The 20,192-nt window shown below is 39.3% G+C and overlaps 1 protein-coding gene and 2 pseudogenes across 11 annotated transcripts in view; 2 read left to right on the top strand and 1 right to left on the bottom strand.

Moving 5' to 3' along the window:
• The window catches only part of PPP6R3 (protein phosphatase 6 regulatory subunit 3), a 138,379-nt gene that overhangs the window by 102,033 nt on the left and 16,154 nt on the right, over positions 1-20,192 (bottom strand). Inside the window, exon 2 of one of the 11 annotated variants that reach the window (XM_036257633.1) lies at positions 19,668-19,740. The exons of 7 other annotated variants lie outside the window; for them this stretch is intronic. The gene's annotated coding sequence lies outside the window, so the exon portion shown is untranslated. Of the gene's footprint in view, positions 1-3,786; positions 3,874-4,391; positions 4,503-8,229; positions 8,305-19,667; positions 19,741-20,192 lie in introns of those variants that run through there. 3 more of the 11 variants (XM_036257640.1, XM_036257639.1, XM_036257638.1) reach the window with 3 other exon arrangements.
• Positions 16,426-16,535, top strand: LOC118629152 (annotated as a pseudogene).
• LOC118627500 lies at positions 19,389-19,691 on the top strand (annotated as a pseudogene).

Here is a 20,192-nt window from a genome sequence, read left to right as displayed (position 1 = left end):
GAACAACAACTCAATGTTTCTCTCTCTCTCCCTGTCTCTAAAATAAAAATTAAAAGATAATTATGAACAAGGGGCATGGTTACAGAGCAGAATACTGACAGACAGTGGGAGCAATAGCACAATGTCATGGAAGCTAAAGGAGAAAAAAATACATTTGCTAATAAATAATATGGCACTTAATAGTTGATGTCTTAGTCCATTTCAGCTGCTGTAACAATACCACAGCTTGGGTGGCTTATAAACGACAAGAATCCACTACTCACAGTTCTAAAGACTGGGAAGTCCAAGATCATACATAGCATTTGTAGATTCAGTGTCCGGTGAGGACCTACTTTCTGGTTCAGTTACCCATCTTTTCATTGTGTCTTCATTGTGGGAAGGGGCAAGCAGAGACTCATTTATACGGGCACCAATTCCACTCATAGGGCTCCATCCTCATGACCTAATCACCTCTCAAAGATCCCACCCACACCTCCGAATACCATCACACCTGGGGAGACACTAATGTTCAGTCTATGGCAGTTGGTTTCATTACATTACTCTCTCAGAGCCAATGGATCCAGAAGGACCCCCTCAAAAGAAGAAATCTAGATTTTTTAAAAAATTATATACTTTTATTTTTACCAATTATTCCTTCAAGGAGCCACATTTTCTTCAATGGCCATACAACCTCACTCCATCAAAAAGTGTCTCCTCTTTTTAACACTACTGATTCTGATTAAGACCAATGAAGAGAAGGCAAGAACAACATAATTGTAAAAACATCAGTCAGAAATGAGGACTAGTTAAGCCTAAAACAGCAGAAGAACAGATTCTCAACTAAACAGTATCTAAATATGTACTTGCTTAGTCACAGAACTTGAGAATAGCAGGAACGAACATCTACCCTTAACAAACCCTTTGTGCTAGCATTATACAAGTCCTTCTCAATCTTCTTAGGCATTATTCCTATTTTAGAATTGAGGATAATAAGGATTTACTCCAAATAACCCTTATATAAACACTAAATTTATTTTTTTAAATTCACCTTAAGAAAAAAAGCAGTAATAATCTGTTCCCTATGCTGTCATATGAATTTTTAGTATAAGTTCCCAATATTCCTCACTAAATGCAAATTTATAACAGGAGCCCTAGCCTGTTTGGCTCAGCATTTAGAGCTTCGGCCTGAGGACTGACGGGCCTTGGGTTCAATTCCCGGTCAAGGGAACGTACCTGGGTTGTAGGTTTGATCCCTGGCCCCAGTGGGGGTCATGTGGAAGACAAACCGATCGATGTGTTTCTCACGTCGATGTTTCTCCTCTCTCTTCTACTCTATCTAGAAAGCAATGGAAAAATATCCTTGGGAGAGAATTAAAAAAAAAAATTTACATCCGCAAGCCATAGCTATTATATAACATGCAAGAAAACATTTTCTCCTTACATCGAATATCCCACACAGACAACCAAAAAAAATCCTCTCAATTACAGACAGGTGATATAGCCCAAAGCCTGTACATACAAAAGCAAGTAACTCAACTTCTCACTAATACCAGGAAGTCCTAAGGTAGGCCAGCTCAATCCCATTTCTGCAAGTATCCTCATTCATGTTCTCCAAAACATCCAAGCCTAAAGAAATGGAAGATAATGAGATGGGAAGATAACCATATCTATGAGGTCTTGTTCACCATTTTATCCTCAATACCTACCACTGTGGATTATTTTTAAATCCATAAAATTGTGAATACAAAATCCATTCAAGCTGAGCGCATGTACACGCATGCGCGCATGCACACACACAGCTAATTTCAGAAATAGCAATCATTTTAATACAAGCCGTGGCAAGAATATCAAGGCTTCTGAACCACTAATCAAATATCGCTGTACTAAGAATGCAAAAAGGCTACTGTTTAAAGTATAATATACCCCAGGTAAATCCATACTACCAATTTTTAAAAGCAAAATCATGTATGGAAAGACATTAAGTAAAAACTTTGGCACCTGATTGGATTACATCATCGTCTGGTTATGCACCCTAATGGACACTCAAATCACTGCAGTCATGCATGAAGCCAACCCAATCTAAGTTGCTATTAAAATGGAGCCAACTCATAAATTAGTAAATTAGCATCCAAAGTAAAGCCCAGAGAACCAACTATGCCTGTTACAACAGCATGAAAGATGTAGCGCGATGGTACAAAAGACTCCTGAATTCCAATACCAAGCTGTACCTAGCTGGCTCAGCCACTTACACAGCAAACTTATTTTGATGTATAAGCCAAAATTTCCATAATCCAGAGTATGACAGCAAGAAAGACATCAAAACTTTTTGTAGGGCATCTTGGTAATCAAGATTAATATGTAAAATATAAATATGGAGACTGAAAAACATGCTGAACTCCATGAAGGTGGATGAATGTGTTCACTGAAAACTAAAGCCAAGGATAGAAGTTTCAACTGGCAAAACAAGATAGCTAAGTGATGATGGAAAAAGAAGAAAACCCTTCATATAGGTTCTTTTATCTTTTTTTTGGTCAATTCTCACCAAAGGATATTCTTCCACGAACTTTTTCACTTTTTTTTGGCGGGGGGGACACAGAGAGAGAGGGACAGAAAGAAACATTGATGGGAAACAGATACACTGATCAGCTGCCTCCCACAGACCCTGACCACCAGAGCTGGGGATCGAACCCTCGACCCTTCAATCTGGGCCGACACTCCAAATGCTGAGTCAAACCAGCCAAGGCTCATATAAGTTCTGGACTGCTGTTCCGAAGAATGGGTAAAATATAAACAAGGCCCAAGCCATTGCCAGATGTAGCATCTTTTGTACCATCTCTGTCATGAACTCAAGAGTAAACTTTTTCCTCCTACTTCTGAACACAAACCTAATTTCTAGTTGGCAATTCTAATCATACTCATAAAGCCTTGATTTTCACCACTAACACTTCTGAAGTTCTCAAAAAAATATTTTTAAAGTGAATGTTCTAGATCTGTGCTGTCCAATACAGTAGCTACCAGCCGCACACAACTAGCTATTGAGCACCTATAGCTAATATGACTAAAGAAACTGAATTTTCAACTTTGTTTACAATAAAAACAGATAAAGAATATCATTAAAAACTAAGCACAGGAACAGAATGTCAAACCTCAAAGGGAGGGGGTGAGGGAGGTGGGAAGAGAGGAACCAAAGAACTTATATGTATATATGCATAACCAATGAACACAGACAATAGTGTGGTAAAGGCAGGGTGGGGGATAATAGGGGAAAAGGGGGGACATATGTGATACTTTCAAGAATAAAGATAATTTTAAAAATAATTTTTCTTTATTGAATTTAGAAACTTTTCTTTATTGATTTCTTTATTGATTTAGAGAGAGGGAGAGAGAGAACATCTATTGGCCGCCTCCTGCATGCCCCCCACTGGGGACTGGGCCCACAACCTGGGCATGTGCCCTGATTGGAAACTGAACCAGCGACATCTTGGCGCATGTACTGACACTCAACCACTGAGCCACACAAGCCGGACAAGAATAAAGATAATTTTTTTTAACAACTAAATAAATAAACATATATAATGAATAAACATATATAATCTTGGATGAATTAATTCACATCTCCATGCTTCAACTTTCTCAACCAAAAAATGTAGAGATCAACTAGACTGTCCCCATGACTATAAATACATTAGTGCAGCATATAAAGTAATAGTCTCCATTAGAATTGTTACAATGTAATTAAAACCACACACACCCCTCAAAATTATGGCAGGTTATCTAGGCCTGATGATAATATATGGTATCATTTACCTCTCACACCACCAAACTTGATGGGGAAGAAGACTACGGGAACATGGTTTTGATTCGGTCAACCTTTGGGCAAGAAACCTCATCTCTCTAACCCTGTTTTCTTGTCTGTAAAATGAGAGGATTAAACTATCAAGATGCTTCAAATATCATACTTTTTTCCTATGGCTCTAAGAAATAAAAAAAATATATAAGTGAAACCAGGATATTCAAAGAAATGAAGAAAAAGGAATCGAATAAATAACCAGTCTCAAATTCTTAAGAAATTAACTAAGAAAATGTAAACAAGATCTTAGAGAGTCCTGATGACAGAGAATTTAAAGTACAATACCAATGTACTCTAGTGGGAGACAGATTTGGGTATGCCTGGTTTTTTTATTTTTAAGTCCATATGTGAACACATGCTATTCCAAAGAAGGTCAAACTGCAGAAAGGTCAGTAGAACCAGGTTAATGTAGGTGGCAAGGAAACATACAGCCTATACAGGTTCATGTGTCCCTTTCCCCAACAAAATGTTGACCAAGAAAGTCTTCCTCCTACATCAGACAGCTATAGCATAAACCCATTGCTACATTCCGGGTTCTCAAACATCATCATATATTTCTTACTCTGTCAGTGACCCAAACCAAGTAACTTGTTGCTCTCTTGATGGAAGCTGTGGTTATTTTTAGATGCAGTAAGGTAAGCTGGAGTGTGAATTCATCCATTGAAGCCTTTCCAGTGGTATACAACCTCGTACCTATTTAAAACAGGGTAGGGTCCTTTGAAAGAATCTTAACAGGTATCTGGAGAAGGGAATATAGACTAATAACTTATGTGAAATGTGTTAAAAGGTCAAGGCAAAATGACAAGCTTAGCACAGCTCTTTAAAGGCACATTTCCAAATACCTTCCGTGGCCTATAACAGCCTGCTGATCTTTTTCTCAATCATTATAAAGTCTGATTTATATGGTAGGAGAAAAAAGCAACAACAAATTCTACTTTCTTGGAGAATATAATATTTTTATCTGATACAGACTTTCCTTTGTATTATAGTTGATTTAACCAGGCCACCACTGATGACCATTTAGTTTTTGTATTACAAAAAGCCAGAGTTCCCAGGAGTGAAACTGCTGAATCAAACAGTAAGCATTCCTAATTACAATAGATGCATATTTTCAAATGGCTCTCCATGGAGGTCACATTCCCACTAGCAGTGTAGAAATGTCTGTTTCCTCATACCCTTGTCTTATGAGCACTGCCCACATGTGTTTTTCTTAATCCTCACCTGAGGATGTTTTTATTGATTTTAGGAGAGGAAGGAAAGGGTGGGGGTGGGGGGATATGAACATCAATCGGTTGCCTCCCATACACACCCTGACCAGGGATCGAACCCACAACCTTTTGGTGTATGAGACAACACTCCAACCAACGGAACTACCTAGCCAGGGCACTGGTTATGTGTTTAAGAGCCATTTATACTTCACTTTCCTGCCAAATGTTTGTTTATATCCTTTGTTCATTTTTCTAGTAGGCTAGTCTTGTCAATGATTTGTAGTGGTTATTTAAAGTAAGAAAAGAAGCCCTTTGTCTGACAGCATTCCCTCTTCAACTCATTCCAATCTGGGGTCTAGCTGCACCACTCAACTGCAATGGCTCTTTCAAGTCACCAGTGACCTCCAGATGGGGCTAAATCCAAATGACACTCTTCCTAGCCTTGCACTAAGCAGCTCTCAGTACAATGGACCAGTAGACCCGCATACTGAGCATTGTCCTCACTTGGCTTCTTTGGCAGCACACTCCTTGTTTTCTCACTGCAGCTTCTCACCTCCTTAGCAGGCGGCTTCTTCTTCCTCTTCTATATGACTGCCTAGGTACAGATTCCCACAGGGTTCACACTATGGAACTGCCTATTTATCACCCTCTCCCAGGTGACTATATTTGGCTGGGATGTCAATTTATCTTTGTTCTATTCCCGCTCTTGCCCCAGCAACTGAAACAAAAACTGGGGAGAATTAAAAAAAAAAAAAAAAAAAAAAGTTTTGTGGACTAAATGAAGCTCTTTCCATGTATAAACACAGTTGAGATACTGTAAGATTATCTCTGTGCTTCAAACACAGGTACCCAACCACTAGGAGACATTTCCCCTCGGATGTCTCACAAGCACATCAAATTTAAGATATCCAAAACAGAGCTTTTGTCCTCCATCATATACCAACCATGGACCAAACCTTTTCCTCCCTAAGTCTTCCCTGTCTCAGAAATGGCACATTCCAGATGTGAAAGACAGCGCCTGGAAATTAGCCCTGGCTCCTCTTTTCCCTCCCAATCCAATCCATCAAAATTTTGTCAATTCCACCTTCTAAATATCTCCATCTTCTTCTGCCATCATCTGTAACCAAAAACAACTTCCTAATTTATCTCCCTGCATTTCCAAGCCATTGTTTATTTGGGTTCCTAGTCAATGTCCCCTGCTACTCCATGTGAGCAATAATAGTGGTGCTAATTCTGACCTATGCAGTCCGCTACAGTATCTTCATATAAACTCAACAGAGACACATAAAGGTGTGAACACTTGAAATGCAGCTAGTCTAAATTGAGATGTGCTATGCATACCTGATTTCAAAGACTTAGTACAAAAAAAAAACAGAAGGAAAAACATCTCAATAATTTTTATATTGATTACATGTTGAAATGATACTATTTTGGATTATTGGGTAAAAAATACATTAAAATTAACTGTGCCTGTTTTGTTGTTTTTTGTTCATGAGGCTACTAGAAAATTTAAGATTACATATGTGGCCTGCATCGTATCCCTACTGAGACACTGTCCTGAGCACCCCTACGAGGGCACCAGCACCAGTCATCTGGTTACCACTTGTGACAGAGCACAGAGCACGGGCCTGGCATGGGCGGGCACCCAAATGTCCACTGAATCAATTACAGCCAACAACTGGTACCATTATTGTAGATTCACTTAAAAACAACACACTAAAATTTTGTGCTTACTTGAAGCTGAATGATATTTTTAAAATACCACTGATATTAGGAAAACAACTCTCCAAATTAAGCTTTAGAAATACATGAATTTTAAGAAATAATGTCTATTTCTCTTACATTTATTCTAATCACGTTGTCATTAATTTCCCTAATTTTTCACTGCTAACGTGTCTATTAGAAGGGAAAAACAGAGACGGGAAGACCAGAAATGTAAAGTGGCCTAAAGAGAACTTAAGACTCCGAGTCATCAACCTTTAAAACATTGGTCATCACAACTCAAAAAATCAGCTGCAAAATAAGTAAAACTAGTAGACAGTAAAAGAAGAAAAATACAATTAGACAATAAACATAGTGTGTCAAGTCAGCAATTTTCAACCTTTTTCATCTCATGGCACATACAAACTAATTACTTAAATTCTGCGGCACACCAAAAACTATTTTTGCCTGACATAAAAAAAAAAAAGATACAATATTGATTCATTCACACTGGACGGCTATTATTGTGTTGGCTTTCATAAAAAAAATGTGCCCTGGCCGGTTTTGCTAAGTGGTTAGAGCATCGGCCCACGGTCCAGGGAGACCCAGGTTCGGTTCCTGCTAAGGGCACGTACCACGGTTGCAGTTTGTCACCGGCCCCAGTTGGGGCTGTGTGGGAGGCAGCCACTCGATGTGTCCCTTTCACATCGATGTGTCTCTCTCCTTCTCTCTTACTCTCTATCCCTCCCACTCTATCTGAACAAAAATGGAAAAATGTCCTTGGGTGAGGATAATAATAAACAAACAAACAAATAAATAAATAATGTTTTTATTGACTTTTTTAGAGAAAGAGGAAGGGAGAGAGATAGAAACATTGATGGGCTGCCTCCTGCACACCCCCTACAGGGGACCGGGCCTGAAACCCGGGCATGTGCCCTGACCGGGAATAGAACCGGCCTCTCAGTCCATGGGACGACGCTCAATCCACTGAGCCACACGGCCAAGCGGCTATTGTCATTTTTTAAATTGACAGTCTAAGGAAAAACAGGTCAGTGTCCCTGACTAAATAGTCAGGTACTGCATGTTTTAAAAATTCTTGCAATACACCTGTTGAAAATTGCTGGACTAAGTAACAATAGCCCTGCAACATTTTAAACTACCAGGGAGGATGTGGTGCGCTCCAAATGACAAGGCTTCCAGCCAGTGTGTTGTCATCGACAGAAGACAGAAAATGCGTGCTCAGATGGCCTCACAAACACACAGAGAATGATGGTGAAGAAAGCTGATTCCAAACAGACATCATTATATTTTAAGTATAGAAAAACTCATTAGAAATTGAATGAATTTCAATGTGATTTAGTTTGGAAGCTCTTCAAAAATTTCAATTTGGGTCCACAGTCAACCTCAAGAGACAGATCAAAACCAAAGAAGCAACACTAGTGAAAGTGCAACAAAGTTCCACCCCCAACCCAACCCCAAAGAGAAACTTACAGCTAACGGTACCGAACACTGTGGGGACACCACAAAACAAAAAATCCAGGTCTTCCAAAAAGAGATGGCAGGAGGTGGGGGTGGTCTAAGAGAAAGATGAATAGGAAACTATATATATATTTTTAAATTGGTGAGCCTTATTTGGATCCTGATTTGCCAAAATTATTAAACTGTACAAAAAAATTATACTTCAGACAATTGGAAATTTCAACTCTGACTAAGCACTGAATAATAGTAAGCAACAACTGTGTGGGATTTCCTTTTTAACTATGATAGTTATGTGGTTATGTCACAGTTAAAACAAAAACAGTATCTTTGAAAGATTTACTGACATAGTATTTACAGAAAAAACAAAATAATTATTTTGGGATTTTCTTCAAAGTGATATGAAATGTGCTAACCATAAAGGTAAAAAGTTGATAAATTAATTACATTAATAGTAATTTCTCTTCTTCAAAAGACATGACAACCAACAGAGCAGGTGAAGATATTCACCATACTTGTATCTCCTGAAAGACTTACACAGAATAAAAGAAATCCTACCAAGTGTTGTGTTTGAAAATGTAGAAATTCTTTGACATTCATCCTTCCCAAAAAGATGGAGCCCAACTCCATTCTTTTTTATCATAAGATGGAATGATTTGAGTGACTTTTAACAAACAGAACATGGCAAAATTAAATGCCATTTGACTCGAGGCTATGTCATAAACAACAGCTTACACCTGGTTCTCTTTCAAATCAGTGTGTCTAGAGAAAGTCAGTCACTAAGTCCTGAGGACAGAACATGAAGCAATCCCTTACAAAAGAAACTGTGGCCTCCCACCAACAGCCAGGACTGACTTGCAATACAGGTGTATATAACTGACTCAGACAACCGAGCGCGTGCTGTTTCATTTTCACTGTCTCCATCAACTTTTTAACAAATATATTTGAAAAAAACGCAATACAGTGAAGCCGCGAAAGTTGAAGCACGAAGTGGCAAGGGACGACTGTGTATAACTTCATACAATGAAATTGCATTGCCCTGGCCAGTTTGGCTCAGCAGTTATTAGAGTTTCGGCCCACAGACCATAGAGTCCAGGGTTCGATTCCCACTAAGGGCATGTACCTCGGTTGTGGTTCGTCCCCAACCTGGTTGGGGTCATGTGGGTGGCAACTAGTCGATGTCTCTCTCTCACGTCAATGTCTCTCTCTCTTCCTCCCTCTCTCCCTCCCGCTCTATCTGAAGATAAATGCAAAAAATGTCCTCCAGTGAGGATTAAAACAAAAAAAATGAAATTGCATATAGCAACAAGAATTAACAGCCACATGCAGTGAATATGGGCAATCCCAAACACAATGCCAAGAGAAAGAAATGAGACACAAGAGAACACACTATAAGATTCTACGTATTTAAGGGAAAAAACTGGGCAAAACTAATCAGTGCAATTAGATGTCAGGTTACCAGTTGCCCTTAGAAGGGAGAAAATGACTGATGGTGGACAAAGAGGACACCTGCGTTGTCAATTACCCAGATGGGTTTCAGCTTGTGAAAATTCATTTATGATGTGTATATACTTCTCTGTATTTGTACTTTAATTCAATAGTTTTTAAAATAGTAACAATACAGGAGAGAAGTGAGGAATGGGGAAATAAGTGGGGCAGGACTGGCCTTGGGTATATGGTTGCTGGGAACTGGGTAACTGAGGGTTCATTAAACTATTCTGTTTGTGCATGTGAAATTTTCCCCAAATAAAAAATAATAATTTCTTAATGTAAAACTGGTTGGCCTAACCAGAATGGCTCAGTTGGTTGAGTACCATCCTGTGCACAGAAAGGTTACCAGTTTGATTCCCAGCCAAGGCACATACCCGGGTTACAGTTTTGATCCCTGGTTGGGGCACATATGGAAGGCAACAGATCAATGTTTCTCTCTCACAGTGATGTTTCTCTCCCCGCAACCCTGTCTCTCTAAGCATGTCCTCATGTCCATGTTGAGTGTCGTCCCATGGACTGAGAGGTCCTGGTTTGATTCCCGGTCAGGGCACATGCCCGGACTGCAGGCTCGATCCCCAGTACAGGACGTGCAGGATGCAGCTGATCCATGTTTCTCACATCGATGGTTCTCTCCCTCTAAAAACAATTGATGAAAACATTATTTTAAAAAAAGAAAGACTATCACTTAAGTTTTTTTTTTATTTTTAAAAAGAGGAAAACTGGCTGGGACTGCTGGTAAGAGTATAAACTGGCATGGCATTTCTGGCCATAGACATGAAAAGGTGTGAGAAGCTACACATCCTTTGACCAATTATTCTATTACTATGAGTTTACCCTAAGTAAAAAGTTTTATAATGTAACAATGTCCAAAGAATTTAAAACAGAAAAAAAGAGAGAAATGTGAAAATATAGAAAACACATGACAGTGTTGGGACTACCACAGGACAAATAATCTAGGTCATCCACAAATACATGGTACCAAAATATCCAATGCAAATAATAATGATTTTATCTGCACCAAAGTTCTTTTATCCATCCAATGAAATATAATTAAAAATGATGTGATCACATGAAAAGATGATCCACATCACATGTCATCAGCAACATGCAAATTAAAACAAGAAACTACTACAGTTGTCCCTTGCCACTTCGCACTTCGACTTTCGTGGCTTCACTCTATCATGGTTTTTCAAATATATTCATTAAAAAATTGATCGAGACTGAAAATGATACAGTGCACACTCATTTGTCTGAGTCAATTATACACCTTTATATTATAATTAAAATTAGAATTACTGTACATATGGACTGTAAGCCTATGTATTCAAGCACCCCCGCAAATACTTCAACACCAGGTGCAACCACTTGACCACTCCTTTTGTGTGGGCAATCACACTTTTCCAAAAAATCAGGTGTGGTGAAACCAAGCCAATCAGAGCGTGCTGTTCACTGATTGGCTATCCTATCCTCTTCCTACTCTGGCCACTAATTGGTTCAGCCTCATGCAAGTTCATTTCTCTCATACATGCTTCTACATCGCTTTGCATCAGAAGTATCTTTGCTCTAGTAAGTGTTTACGATTTCTGAGAACTTTTATCTAAGCCCCACGATGGCTCCTAAACGTGCTGCTTCTTCTAAGCCTTCTGACGATGAAACTAAGCGCCAGAAGATGCTTACCATCCAGGAGAAGGTGAAATTCTTGGATATGATCAAAGATGGCAAGAAAATCATGGAGGTTGCCCGCCATTACAACTTGAATGAGTCTACTGTTCGCTCCATCCGTAAAGATGAAAAGAACATCTGTGCAACAGCTACTGTTTCTTTCAACAAGGAAGCAAAGCACAACGTGACAAGTCGTAATAAGTTCATAGTGAAAACAGTCTGCCCTAGCCGTTTGGATCAGCGACAGCTGCAAGAAAAACATTCCGGTGATCCAGAAGGAGAGGCAGCTCTATCAGCGCTTTACAGCAGATGAACCTCAACCAGGACCCTCTTCTGCAACGTTCACGGATTTCACGGCGAGCAAGTGTTGGTTCAAGAAGTTCCAGAAGAGGTATCATCTGAAGCGTGTCGTTCTCCACGGAGAGGCTGCCTCTGCTGACCAGCCTGCAGCAGAGGACTACGTGAACACCCCAGAGGATATAAGCAACTCAGCAGTGGATAAGGCAGTTAGCTAGCCCGGATGCTGGGAGGAGGTTTCACGGATATGGCCCGATATGATGTAGATAAGCTGCTGGAGACACATTTGGATCCCTTAACTGATGAGGATCTGGTGATGACGACTAAGTCTGCGAGTGAGGAGGAGAAGAGCAGCCAGAGGTTCCTGGAGTGGTCAGGAGGAGAAAGTTGGCCTTACACTTGAGAGTCTCTCGCAAGTAGTGAGGACTATTGAGGTGATACAGGACATGATTGGTGAATGGGATCCACAAATGATGCGTGCATTCCGAAATGAACTTGATGGAGCGATAGAACCCTACAAAAGCCTCCTCACATGTATGAAAAGACAGCGCCAGCAACTGCCCATCACGATGTTCTTCAGCCTCGCACCCAGACACCCACTGCCTACTACTAGTACTCCTTCAGCAGAAGATGATGATGCACCTGCTGAAGATACTGCACCACCTGAAGACTCTCCTACTGAGGTCGTGCCTTCAGAGGAGCAGTAACCTTGCTCTTCTTTGCTGTGCAGTACATCTCTTCATCTTCACCGCTTCACCATTAAACAAGTTGCACTATTTTCATAGGTTAGTGGTTGTAAAAACTGTGTGTGTGTGTGTGTGTGTGTGTGTGTGTAATTAAATGTACAATAATAATATGATATTTGTAACATCTAGTATGTTATTTTTTCTTATTTCGTCTAATATATTGGGTAATACGAGTGTAATGGTGACTAAAGGGTGTTATTTCATGTCCAGAGGGCTCTAATAATGTTAAAAAACGTTTTTAGAATGTCGTAAACAGGTTTTCTATGCTCTAACTGCAAAAATATTCTATTTATAAATAAAGAACCCTACTTCACGGAACTCATTAACCATGATAAATGAGGGCTGATTGTACACACTTATTAGAATGACCAAGATACGGAACACTGACAACACCCAATGCTGGTGAGATTGTGGAGCAACCGGAACTCACATGCACTGCTGATGGGAATGAAAATGATAAAGGTTCTTTGGAATACAGTTTGGTAGTGTCTTAGTAAACTAAACATACTCTTATCATACCATTTAACAATCACATTCCTTGGTATTTATCCAAAGGAGTTGAAAACTTATGTTTACACAAAAACCTGCAAACAGACGTTTATCCACAATTGCCAAAACTCGGAAACAACCAGGATGTCCTTCAGTAGGTGAGTGAATAAATAAATGGTCATATATCCATACAAGAGAGTATTATTCAGCACTAGAAAGAATGAGCTATCAAGCCATGAAAAGGCATGGAGAAATCCTAAATGTGTATTACCAAGTGAAAGAAGGCAATCTGAAAATGGTACAAACACTGTGTAATTTCAACGATATGACATTCAAGAAAAGGCAAAACTATAGAGACACTAAGAAGGTAAATGGTTGTCAGGGGTTAAGTGGGAGACAGGAATGAACAGGCAGAGCACAGAGGATAATTTTTAGAGAAGTAAAACTATTCTGTAGGATACTACAATGCTGAATACATCTCATTATATATTTGTCAAAACCCACAGAATGTACAACACCAAGAGTAAACCCTCATATAAGCTGGGGACTTTGGGTGATAATGATTCGTCAATGTAAGTTCATCCATTGTAACCAACGTTACCACTCTGGTGCTGTTGATAATAGAGGGGGGATAGGTGGGACAGGGGTATTTAGGAACTTTCTGTACTTTTGGCTCAACTTTGCTGTGACCTTATAACTGCTCTATGAAATAAAGTTTATTAATTTAAAAAATTATGGAGAAAAAGGGGAAGGTGGTGATCTGTGAAATCTATAAAGTCTAGCCCTGGTCAGTTTGGCTCAGCAGTTAGAGCACTGGCTCACGGACCAAAGAGTCACAGGCTCGATTCCAGTCAAAGGCACGTGCCTGGTTGTGGATCAGTCCCCAGCCCTGGCTGGGGTCGGGCAGGAGGCAGCCAATAGATGTGTCTCTCTCCCACTGATCTCCTCCCAACCCTCACGTGAAGATAGATGGGAAAATATCCTCGGGTGAGGTTTTTTTTTTTAAAGTTAAAATATAAATATTGTGTTATATATATTTTACAATAAAAGATTTGCTAATGGTTCGTTTATACTATAACTTAAACATCATTTGAAAAGGAGATAAACAGAAACGGCTTTCTTAAAAGAGGTTTTTTCCCACTGCTTAACACTTACACTTTATTTTATTTATTTTTTAATCCTCACCAGAGGACATTTTCCCATTTTTTGTTCAGATAGAGTGTGAGGGAGGGAGAGAGGGAAAGAGAGAGAGAAAAACATCAATGTGAAAGGGACACATCGAGTGGTTGCCACCCGCACGACCCAACCAGGGCCAGGGACAAACCGCAACCAAGGTACGTGCCCTTAGCGGGAACTGAACCCCGGTCTCTCTGGACCGTAGGCCGATACTCTAAACGCTGAGCAAAACCGATACTCTAAACGCTGAGCAAAACCGGCCAGGGCAACACTTACACTTTACATGCAAAGACAAAAAACAAAAGAATCCAGCTTATAAATTAGCATTTTATCTATGTCTGCAGCAAACCCTGTACTTCTAAAAGCTTCTAAGAACAAAGTGCTTATTATACCAAAGGAAAGCCCACTTTTATGGCAAATGGCTATTAAGTACACTTTCACTATGTAGCAATTAAAAAGAATGAGGCAGGCCCGGGCCAGTTTGGCTCAGCAGTTAAGAGCGTCAGCCTACAGACCATGAAGTCCCGGGTTCAATTCCAGCCAGGGGCACGCGGGAGGCAGCCAGTCAATGTGTCTCTCTCATGTCGATGTTTCTCTCTCTCTTCACCTCCCCCCCCCCATCCCACTCTATCTGAAGATAAATGGATTGGAAAAATATCCTCTGGTGAGGATTTAAAAAAAAAAGAATGAGGCAGACCTCTAGGTACTGCATGGGACTCAATAAAGAGTAGTGAATGGTTTTTTAAAAAAAATATATGCTCCCATAACTATTTAATTTCCATAAGAACATATTAAGTATGCAAACACAGAAAAAAAGTTAAAGTAACACAAAACTATTAGCAGCAGAAGGTGTAAAAGGACTGTGAGGTGATCACAAAAGATTTTAGTCCTATCTATAATTTTACTTTTTTGCAAAGCAAATATAATCACATATTGAGTAATTTTTTAAAAAAAACAATTAGGACTTTGTATTCCAAACAGAAAAAATGGCAATAGAATAAAAAATAAAAATTCACAATATCCTACCTCTAGTCAAAATTTCAAGACTAAAGTCAGTAAGAGTTCATCAAATATAATAATTATTAACAAAGTCAGCTTGGCCTTAACCACTTGTTCTGTGCAAGTTTTTGATTTCTACATTAGAGAACTTTAATAATATTTCCATTTTACATATGAAGAAACTGGGGCTCAGAAAAGTTAAATAATTTGCCCAAAGTCAGACAGCTAGTCAATGGTCAACAACTTAATGACCCTTCCTCCAAACCGTTCTGGCTAGACTACCTCCCCTCCCTCGCAAAGGCTGCTTCCTCATGTGAAAAACAACATCCCACACTCACCTTGAGGGAAAAACAGGTAAAAATAATGCACAGAATGAATCAACCACAAGTGACAACTTTAATAACAGGCACTGGGCAAACAAGATAGAAACAACTGATATACACCTAGTGCAAAGCAGGCACCAGTGGGCTGCTGAAGGGTTACACTAATCACAAGGCAGTGATATAGTAGCAACTGATGCCAAAAAGTGGAAAACTAGGACTGAGAATATATAAAATGGCAGGAATGGACTCCCTCTACTTTTTTCTGGGGATTAACACACAAAAAAAGACCCTCTCTCTCCTCCATGCCCTCCCTCTACAATCCTTCTTCATTCTATCTTCAATTCCCTGGAAGACTATGACATTTCTTTGAAGTTTGATGAAAACAATAGTTATACTGCCTATGCATTTCAAACTCTTTAGCTTTACTGAAAATTACTGAGATTGGACAAAGTCTTTGCTCCTGAGACCAGCATTGCTGGCACCAAACCTCCTAAACCCTCCTCAGGAAGAGTTGTGGCAGAAGCAGGACCACCATTTCCAGGGTCTGCTAACCAGAGTGTCACAAAGTGAGGTCCAACTCTAGCCCAGCAGTTTACACGCCATTTATGTCCCTTGATGCCTCTTTTGTTTCTGATCGCCTCTTTTCCATTTATTAGTCAATGTTAAAAAAAAGTCTTTTTTACTCTAAGGCAATAAATATAAAACAGTCCCTCCTCTCTCCTGGGACAGGCCATGTATTACAAATGCTGAACTCCACTCTGCCTTTCTTCTCAGCTCATGATCTATTTTGATCCACATCCCTTTCCAGATTTGTTTTCACTGTTCTGTACTTGGCTACAGTCACATTTAAGGTTCACATAAACGTTTTCTGGCAACCAAATGATCCCAATTTTAAAAGGTAATTATCCCAGAAATCTTTCCCATTTCTGGATATTAAAATTAGCTACCTAATGTGAAGAAGAAAATCTCTAAGAAATTCCTATTGGCACAGGAACACTCCATATTAAAGAAGAAAAAAAAATTCGTATTTGCCAGCTCTTAAAATGAACATCCTCCAGGTTTGCTAAAGTAACTGGGATGACAGAAACATATTAGCCTCAGAAGCTACTGAGGTGATCCATTCTATCCTAGTACGGTGGGAAAAAAATTAACATCTTCCATTACTTGTAATTTTTAAAAGTTTTTTGAATACTTATCCAAAACACATGTCTGGTATTGGTTATTCAGAGTTAGCCAGACACCAAAATAATTATTCAAATTAAGAGATATCAGCAACTTAAAAACATAAGAAAAAGCCCTGGCCAATTTGGCTCAGCAGTCAGAGCATCGGCCTGCAGTCCAGAGGGGTTCGGTTCCCGCTAAGGGCATGTAACTCAGTTGCAGTTTGTCCCCAGCCCTAATTGGGTTGTGTGGGTGGCAGCCACTCGATGTGTCCCTTTCACATCAATGTTTCTCTCTCTCTCTGTCCCCCTCCTACTCTATCTGAACAGAAAATGGAAAAGTGTCCTTGGGTGAGGATAAAAGTGTCCTTGGGTGAGGATTTTTTTCTTATATATAATATAAGAAAAAAATGCTGTACTAGACAACATAACAAATGCTTTAGGTACAGAACATCTCAAATTTTTGGATAAGGACAATGTGACAGCTAACTTCTCATTCATCTCAATAGCAACAATGGAAGAAGGCAGAAAATACTGTAAAAGTGCTAAGGGAAAATAATTACTCACCTACACATGAGTGTCAGGCAACATGCCTTTTAAGAATACATACACACACACAGGCTAAAATTAAAATCAGGCAATAACAGCAGAAGACTTAAAGCATTCTAAGATTCTTATAAGGGCAAAGGTATCAATTAACTTTAGCCTGTAAGTTAAATATGAAATGTCTAAGACTACCAAGAAAAGGTGTGAGTATATGGGGGAAACAGGAATGGGGAAAATAATCTACAATACAAAGGCAAGAAGATAAAAAAAAACAAGAAAAGAGTCAAATTAGAAGGCACAAAATAAGGTAATAGAAATAAATTAAATATGCCTATCACAACATAAATGAACTAACTCATCAGTTTAAAGTCAAATTTAAAAAATGCAATCTAGCCCTGGCCAGTTTGGCTCAGCAGTTAGAGCGTCGGCCTGCGGTCCGGAGAGACCCGGGTTTGGTTCCCGCTAAGGGCACGTGCTTCGGTTGCAGTTTGTCCCCAGCCCTGGTTGGTCGTGCGGGTGGCAGCCACTTGATGTGTCCCTTCATGCCGATGTTTCTCTCTCTCTCTCCCTTCCTCTCTCTCCCTCCCACTCTATCTGTACAAAAAAAAATGGAAAAATATCCTCGGGTGAGGATAAAAAAAATAAAAATTAAAAAAAAAATGCAATCTAGCCCAGCCATTGTGGCTCAGTGGTTGAGCACAGACCCATGCACCAAGAGGTCGCCGGTTCAGTTCCAGGTCAGTGCATAAGCCCAGGTTGTGGGCCAATCCCCAGTGGGGGGCATGCAGGAGGCAGCTAATCGATGTTCTCTCTCATCGAAGTTTCTATCTCTCCCTCTCCCTTTCTCTCTCTATAAAATCAATAAAGAAAAAAATTTTTTTTAATGCAATCTAATTGTGTGATGCTTTCAAAAGACATACCTAAAAAACATTAAGGCCACAAAAAACTTGATAGTGAAGGGTCAGAAAAACATGTATCTATCAGGCCAACATCAGCCAAAAGTCACTTGGCACAGCTATATCAATATCTGACAAAATACACTTTAATGGAGAAAACATTCCTAGAAACAAATATTCACAAATTGTGCAAGTCACTGGGAATTTAACAATTCTAAACTTACAGGAACAAAGCAAAAACAAGAACTAGATATTTGACAAATCTCCCACAACAAGGGATTTTAAAAACACCCCTCCCTGTAACTGACAGGACAAGCAGACTAAACTAGTTAAGGATTACTAGTTTGAATGTGAATTCAATTAATTAATTTCATCTAATAGACATGGGAAAATCTCACATTAAAATTGGAAAAACAGCCCTGGCCAGTTTGGCTCAGAGGTTATAGTGTCGGCCCGCAGACCAGAGAGGCCAGGTTCAGTTCCCACTAGGAACACGTACCTCAGTTACAGTTTGTCCCCGATCCCGGTTGGGGTCAAGTGGGTGGCAAATCCGTCAATGTGTCTCTCACATCAATGTTTCTCTCACTTTCTCTTCCTCCTGCTCTCCCTCCCACTCTATCTCAAGATAAATGCAAAAATGTCCTCGGGTGAGGATAAAAAAAATATATATATATATATATTTGGAAAAACAGCCAGGCCAGTGTGGCTCAGTGAACTAAGCATCGTTCCATGAACTGAGAGGTACCAGCTCCATTCCCAGTCAGGGTACATTCACTGGCTGCAGACTGAATCCCCAGTAGGGGGCGTGCAGGAGGCAGCCAATCGATGATTCTCACACTGATGTTTCTCTCCCTTCCTCTCTCTCTAAAAAAATCAATTAAAAAAATATTAAAAAATAAAATAAAATTGGAAAAATACATTCTTTTTAAACACGCATGGAATTTTGATAAAAATCTGCCACAAACCAGACAATGTTAAAACAACCTCAACAAATTTCAAAGAATCAAAATCACACTGAACCACATTTCATTAACACAATGCATATTAGCAACCAATAATAAAGGTTTAAAGAAAGATACTGTATACACCAAGATTTTTCAATATACTTTCTAAACTTCTAAGTCAAATTAAAAACCAAATGAAAATGTGAATGTCTGAAAGACAGACATTCTACAGCACAAAACTTCTGGGGTGTAGCTGAAGTGGTACTAAAGAGACATTACTACTTTTATATTTATATTTATATTTATATAAGTATAGGAAAAAATCTAAAAATCAATAACCTAAGCATTCTGTTTAAAATGTTAAATATTAGTGATTAATTACAAATAAGGCAGAGATACAAAAGATAAAAGATTAGAATTTTCAAAGTCTGGGGAGCAGAAGAGCATGGTTAGCAAGATGAACAAAGATACATAGATGAGAGCAGCAATTAACCAAAAGTTGACAGAAACTGGGGAAAGAGAACATCTCAAAGAGTTGCTGAGAGCTAAATTAATTGAATGTGGCTGAAGGATCAATTGAAGGCACACTGTAAAGAGGTAATTTAAAGAAAAAGGACTAGAACACGTTACTGTTGATGACTTGGTGGCTGAAATCACACCAAAAGGCAGAGCCCTGGTACCTGACAATGTAAAGAAGGAGTTTCTACAAAGAGGAAGAACATACCTTGCTCAGCACGCCAGCCTTTAAGATTGAATTAGAGTGTGTTGTTTTTCGGTCTTATTTCTGAAAGTAAAACCTGCCATAAATTAGGAATCACTTTCCCAAAATAAAATCTTTTGTATGATGGTATTCAATTTTCGGTAATGATGTATATATACATTGTATTGATTTTTTTCCCTTAATATATTATTTTAATATATATCTCATGAATGAAAAAAAGAAATTAGAATTTTCTGCTAACATATTTGAAAAAGGCAGACAGCCCTGGCCAGTTTGGCGCAGCAGTTAGGGCATCAGCCCGAGGACCAAAGAGTCTCAGGTTCGATTCCAGTCACAAGGCACAGACCTCGGCTGTGGTTCGGTACCTGGACCTGGTCAGGGTCGTGTGAAAGGCAATCAATTGATGTATCATATCGATGTTTCTCTCTCTTTCTCCCCCACCCCCAACTCTATCTGAAGATAAACAAAAAAGTATCCTCAGGTGAGGACTTAAAAAAAAAAATGCAGACAAAATAAACAAATTTTAGA

Source organism: Molossus molossus, unplaced genomic scaffold (genome assembly GCF_014108415.1).
Source record: "Molossus molossus isolate mMolMol1 unplaced genomic scaffold, mMolMol1.p scaffold_m16_p_13, whole genome shotgun sequence".
Taxonomy (NCBI): Eukaryota; Metazoa; Chordata; class Mammalia; order Chiroptera; family Molossidae; genus Molossus; species Molossus molossus.
Note: the sequence above shows the minus strand (reverse complement) of the source record. Positions and strands in the feature narration are given on the sequence as shown.